At 48.8% G+C, this 6,940-nt stretch overlaps 1 long non-coding RNA gene across 1 annotated transcript in view; it reads left to right on the top strand.

Moving 5' to 3' along the window:
* The window catches only part of LOC130121859 (uncharacterized), a 7,865-nt gene extending 5,490 nt beyond the window's left edge, over positions 1 to 2,375 (top strand). The window contains exons 2-3 of the long non-coding RNA XR_008811101.1: positions 927 to 1,021; positions 2,188 to 2,375. This is a non-coding gene — a long non-coding RNA (uncharacterized LOC130121859). The remainder of the gene's footprint in view (positions 1 to 926; positions 1,022 to 2,187) is intronic.
* The last annotated feature ends 4,565 nt before the right edge of the window (positions 2,376 to 6,940 follow it).

Genomic DNA, 6,940 nt, shown 5'->3' with positions numbered 1-6,940 from the left:
TGAGGGGGGGGGGTGTCATATATATTGTAACGTGCATGGATTAGTAGACACGTTGGCCGCTGGCTGACGGGTGGGACCCTTTAGTCGAGCGGTCAGCGATGTCTCCTGCGGTGCGGGCGATACGGGTTCGCGTCCTGCCGCGGCAGTTCCTGAGGTTGCCCCCCCCCCCCGAACTCGCCACATTGGTGTCAGAAGGGGGATGGTGAGAGCGCGTGAGGCCATCGGAAGCGCGTACGCGTGAGGGTGCTGATATGCTGAAGCGGCGCTTCCCGAAGGAGGGGCATAATGTAACGTGCTCCGATAAGTAGACACGTTGGCTGACGGGGCGGACCCTTTAGTCGACTGGTTTACGTTGGCGCTTGCGGAGTGGGAGACACGGGTTCGCGTCCCGCTGTGGCGACGGTCTCCAGACTGCCCCCCGAATTCGCTACAATATATCTTTTTTTAGCTTGAATCACGACGCCACAGTGCCGCCGCCTCCGCCGCCTGCTGTCCTGATGTGTTGTCTGCAGCTCGGCTTCTCCGTGTCCTTGAGTGTCGAGTCTCCTGGCTGCTCCCGCCAACGACTTCATTGATGTGCCCTAAATAAACACTTGGATGTCGCAGCACACATGACTCTCAAAAGATTTATTTGACATTTATGACATTTACTTTCAGAAAAGGATATAGGGCCAGGGAGGCTCTGGCAAGGGAAGCGGCTTTGCCCATTTGTGTAATGATATGGGATGAATTCCAATTATTGGAAAGCTATATTGAAAATCTGAGCCCTCCGCCGCAAACTGTCTGTAAGGATTTGACAGAACCAGCAGCTCCCAAGTTGCTCTTTTTTTTTTTTTTTGAGTTTGAAGATGTGTCACACGTTGCTGCCTTGCTCTGTGCAGGCTGGAAAACATGTTTGTGAAAATTGTGCCTCTTCTTGTCAACAGTTTCAGCTGACAGTGAGTCATACGAGAGGCAGTCATGGGACCAGGGAGGCCCCATCTGAGAGCGTTGGCTGTGGTTATGATGTCCTGCCTTTTCTGTGAGTATAACCGCCGTACCCCCTGTATGCCCCCTCGACAATAAACTAGTTTGTTACCTAGAGAAGTCGGGCTTATGCTGTTAGATAGCCCACACGGTGGACTCTCTTCCTGCTGAACTAACAAACCAAGTCTCTAGCTGCTTTTAAATCTCTTCTTAGGGGCGTCCGGGTAGCGTAGTGGTCTATTCCGTTTCCTACCAACACGGGGATTCCGGTTCAAATCCCCATGTTAGCTCCGGCTTGGTCGGGCGTCCCTGCAGACACAATTGACCATGTCTGCGGGTGGGACGCCGGATGTGAGTATGTGTCCTGGTCGCTGCACTAGCGCCTCCTCTGGTCGGTCGGTCGGGGCGCCTGTTCAGGGGGGAGGGGGAACAGCGTGATCCTCCCACGCACTACCTCCCCCTGGCGAAACTCTTCACTGTCAGGTGAAAAGAAGCGGCTGGCGACTCCACATGTATGGGAGGAGGCATGTGGTAGTCTGCAGCCCTCCCCGGATCGGCAGAGGGGGTGGAGCAGCGACCGGGGAGGGTCGGAGGGGTAGGTTAATTGGCTGGATATAAGTGAGGAGAAAAAGGGGGGGACATATTGTAACCTGCATGGATAAGTAGACACGTTGGCCCTTGACTAACAGGTCAGACCCTTCAGTCGACTGGTTAACGTTGTCGCTTGCGGTGTAGGAGCCACGAGTTCGCGTCCCGGCTGTGGCAGTCCAGTACTGCCCCCTTAATTTGCTACAATATAAAAAAAAATCTATCTTAAAACTTTTCTTTAATGAAAGCTTTTACAAATGTTGATATTTGTTTTTTTTTTAAATTTTATTTATGCTGTTTTGTTTTTATGCTTACACTTAGTTATTTGGGCTAATCTTATTTTGTAAAGCACTTTGCAACATTGTTTAGTAAAGTTCTATATGCATAAAGTTATTATTATTATTATTATTATTATTATTATTGTCCCCTTATATATGAGACATTGTTCATGCTCTGTTAACAGCTCTATTCCCAGGAATCTTTTCTGTTACTATTACTGCACTCTTCCCCCTTAATGTTCTTATTCATATTTTAATGTATTCACACAGGGTTACTATGGTGACAGCTTGCTGTGTTACCAATATAAATGCCTTACACGTTATTTTTAATTTCCCCTGTTGTCACATCCTGCAGATATCAGTGAAAGCGCGAGGCCAGAGGTGCGTGGAAAAGTGGGGGGTGTGGTGGAGCTGGAGTGTGGCGTGCCTCCCCCAGACCCAGCGGGGTCCTCCTCTCTGCATGTGGTCGAATGGGTGCGACAGGGAATCGACATCCCCGTGCTGATCAAATTTGGGGCGTACGCGCCACGTGTGCATCCAAATATGAGGGTGAGCTCATATTTTCACTCCACCTAACCCAACTAGTCTGGCTTTTCTACAGAAGTGGAATTGCTAAAACCAGTGCAACATCACATCACCCAGATTGGCTGCACCAGTTGTATGCCGACCATGCAAACTGCATATCCAATTAGCCCGGGGGAGAAATCTGAATTTACAGACATATACATGTTTGGAAAATACGCAGCACTTTCAAATGAATACAGCTTTGCTTCTGATGAAAACGCCGGCAAGGTGCTCTCTTCTCGGTGTAATCAAATCCACTTTTGTTGAGTGTGCATTAAAGTTTATGTAGCACTGGACTATGTGACCCCCCCCACCTCAGCCCGGTTTACATGACACTAATGGGATTCAGGCTTGCTCCACTCACAACTATTATGATGCTGTTTCACGCCAATCGATGTGAATATCCCCAGTGTTAAACAATACTGGACCACCTTCAGTATAGTTGGTATAAAACCTCGGGATAATTCCAATACCTGCCGAGCTGTGGCTGACGTTGCCTATGCAGCATTATGTGGCCTTATTCTCTAAAATTACTACCCTACCCAAGAGTCAAGTTATTGATGCCATGGTAGGCTTACGTGCTAATAACTAAAGAACATAGGCTGACAATAACAACGGGCGGCACCTTTATTTGGGAGGCAAATTGGGTGTCATCTTAACATTAATTTGTTTTTGCAGCTCGTTAAAGTCTTCATTCATCAGTAAAACCCGAGGTTGCATTGCCTTAGTAGCTGGGACACCCGGCCTCTCAGCTGTGTTGATTTGTATTTCAGGCTGTCCACACAGCGTATTGTGTCCCCGCAGCTCGTAAATTATACGCGGTGCACACAGCGTGTAGTGTATTCACTTCTGGGCTGGACTATAGATCTAAGCAAATCTGATGTGGATCATGTGACGTCATATGACCTCTTGTATGCGTCAGTGTGACCTGCCCTGTGCTACTCGCCTTAAAAAAAGAGAACAAAAAACCCCCCAACTTTTACTTGTTTGCATTAAAGTCAGCGTTTCCCACGTCTTTCCTCAAATATAGAGACCTTGAAACCTGGCTTGTGACATGTGGGCTGTAACTTTGATAAGGCACCCTGGTGATCCGTCGTGCGAGCCTTTAGCACGTTCAGTGGGGGTCGCTTTCAGGGGAGCGGAGTCTCTCATGTTGCATTATTCTCTATTGTGCCCACAGCTCCGAGACAAAAGGGTGCATGTAGGGGAAAGATCCTCACTGGTCCAAGAATACCTTGTGTGACTGCTGTTACACTTTAAAGTCTTAAACAAAGGGACTCCCTGCGAACAAAAGGGAAAGCGTATATGCGCTCGGCCTCGGATCTTTTTCATCTTCTTCTTCTTTTTTTTTTTTTTGGCAGATCCTTTGCTCTCTTCCGCAGATGTGCTGGGAGGAAAAGTCAACCCATTTGACTTGTTTCAAAGGCTATTGCGGCTTCTGCAAAGCCGCGGCGATGATGCAATGATACACTGTGATGTCAGTGCAAACATTTAACAGGCAGCCGAGGCCTAACCCACTCCTGTTCGTTTAAGTTGCCATTATAGCTTTAAAAACGTCGGTATTGCATATCAGTCTATTCATCTCCTCATAAATAGATAATGCCAGTACTCTACTATAACAATATATTATAGCGAACTCGGGGGACAACGCAACCACAGGAGGCTGCCGCGGCCGGGAAGCGAACCCGTATCGCCCGCACCGCAGCGGGCATCGCTAACCGCTCGACTAAAGGGTCAGACCCTCCCGCCGGCCAGCGGCCAGCGTGTCTCCTTATCCATGCACGTTACACTACACACTAGTGGTTGATCTACTGTTGCGTGGAGACGGCCCGTTTTGAATTTTACAACATGACAACATAGTGCCACAGTTTTCAAGCATCTCCACCATCACAGGTAGTCTCAGTGTTTTGCATCAGAGTATTTGTGTATTGATTACTGAGTGTTTATTGTATCGTTGGACCTTGTTCAGCCTGCTCAGGTGCGTGTTTGCCGGGGGACCGAGAGCCCGGCTAAACCCTGCCGAGGCCATTCCCATTTAAAAGCAAGAGAGCCGGATGCCACACCCTTAAGAAATACGATACAGACATTTACATAGCAATAAAGTCAGGCAGACGCCTCGGCTGGAGAATTATAGTAAGTGGGGTCGTGGCAGACTCTAATTCCAACTTGGGCTCGTAAAAGAAAGTCGCCCTTTGTCGCGAATCCGTCAAGGTGCGCTGACGTCACACCTCATGATACCAGGCTCTTACTTTCACGAGGAGCAGAACTTCCCTGCTCGACCACCTCACTTGTTTGTCCCGAAATCCGAGAAATGTAATTCCCAAAATGTGAATGATCTGTTTAATTTAAATCATGCCCAGTGACAGTTTAGGTTTATTTATTTTTTTAAAATAGAAAAAAATAGGACGGTGCACATTAATTAACATGTCAATGCGCTCGAGTTAGCCATTAGTGCTAATTATTATATTGAGTCAAATTGATTACCCCCTTTCTGTCTAAATAAAAAAAATGCAAATATTATGAGGTGAATGGACTGAATACTGACTATGTTATAAAAAAAAAAGATAAAATAAAAATCGCCAGAATAAGTTGGGTTATAAATTGTCGCCATGTTGGATACCAACGTCTTCACAAGGGCAACTCAAACGCATGTGAAACCAAGAACGGCTCTTTTCTTCACAGGCACAAAAGGTTGGGGAGAAGGGGGGGAGGTGGGGTGTATTGTCTAATCCGGTGCTAAATAAAAGTTTTCCCACCGGCGCCAGTTTACACGTGAAGGACAGGTGTAGTATGGGAAAACAGGTGGGGGGCTTGGAGCTGAATGGGGGAGGGGGGAGGGGCAGGGGTGTAGATTTCACCTCCTCGGGCTACGTCTATTCTCCGGTGTGATCAAGCAAGACAGCCCCCCCCCCCCGCTTTACTACTCGACGTCAGGTTGAGGGAACAACAATCACCCGTTCGTCGTCTCTGCGCAGCTGTTCCCGGTTCCCCACGCCGAGTCCCGTTTTATCTCTCCCCTCCAGGTCGCCTTGTTTTTTGGTTTTCGTTTATTTTTAAACCATCTCATTGCACCAGAAAATCGAGCCGTTACCTTTGCCTGCCCCCACAGGCTGTGTATGTGTGGATGCGGGGTGGGGGGTGGGGGTGGTTATGGAGGTCGCTCCCCTCTATGCACGCTGGGCCCAAGAAAGGTTTAATTGCTTTTGCCGAACAGAGTAAAAGGGAGGTCAGAAGCTTATTTTCTACTTTGCAGACGGGAAACACAAGAGTCCTGCTCCACTCGTCTCTGCGCAAACACGCTCCTTTAAACAGTAAACACTGCGAGTTGCCATGTTAGCAAAGCCGTGAACATAGCACGGTACGCCGGAAGCTAACGCTGCTAGTGCGCCTCTTCGGCCCAACATGGCGGTTAGCGCCCGGTTGTCTCGCTTGAGCTACTTCCTCCAGTTACGGCCCCCGGTAGCTGGGGAGCCGGCGGGCGAGCTGTGATGATTCAAATTTCAAACGGGACACAACAGTAGAGCTCAGTAGAAGAGCGGGAGTGGCGAGGAGCGAAACCTTATCTGCTCAGCCTGGATGCCTGAGCACGCCGGGGAAGCGCTTGCCAAAGGCTGACGACATGTCTCGGGCCCTATGAATATCATATTCCCTGGCACATCCACACCCGTCTCTCGCGAATGGAAAGCGGTATTGAATTTAGATAATTTTTTGACGTGGAGCAACGTCAGACCCAAACAAGGCCCATTTCTCCGTGATTCCGCAAGAGCCTTTTTTTTTATAATTGATGAGTTCTCCTTGGAAAGAATACGTGTGTAAATATATGTGTACATATGTGTGTAAAAATAACCAATACCTTGAGTTTATCAGTTTGCACCTGTCTTCATTTTGCCAAGGCCCTTTAGAAACGGGGCAGAGCCTTTCGGTTCAGTTTTGTCTGTTTCTTTACAATACCCATTCCCGTGTTTTGCATTTCAGATTTGTGCCAAGTCCATTTGCACTTGATTCAATTCCTTTGGATAACCATGACCTGGATGAATGAGAACATTCACCAGACATTTCAAATTTGCATTATATGAATGGGTATGAGAGGCCGCGGAGGCGGTGGGGGTAGTTATGGCAGAGGTGGCGGATATGGAGGTAATGATTATGGCCGTGGCGGCACGGTGGCGCAGTGGTTAGCGCAGTCGCCTCACAGCAAGAAGGTCCGGGGTTCGAACCCCGGGGTTGTCCAACCTTGGGGGTCATCCCGGGTCGTCCTCTGTGTGGAGTTTGTATGTTCTCCCCTTCTCTGTGTGGGTTTCCTCCGGGGGCTCTGGTTTCCTCCCACAGTCCAAAGACATGTAGGTCAGGTGGCTCAGCCATACTAAATTGTCCGTAGGTGTGTGTGTGTGTGTGTGGGGGGCCCTGTGATGGACTGGGTGTCTGTCCAGGGTGTCTCCCCGCCTGCCGCCCAGTGACTGCAGAGATAGGCCCCAGCATCCCTGCGACCTGAATTCGGATAAGCGGTTTGGATAATGGATGGATGGATGTTTCTTTACTAATCA

This window comes from Lampris incognitus, chromosome 12 (genome assembly GCF_029633865.1).
Source record: "Lampris incognitus isolate fLamInc1 chromosome 12, fLamInc1.hap2, whole genome shotgun sequence".
NCBI lineage: Eukaryota > Metazoa > Chordata > Actinopteri > Lampriformes > Lampridae > Lampris > Lampris incognitus.
Note: the sequence above shows the minus strand (reverse complement) of the source record. Positions and strands in the feature narration are given on the sequence as shown.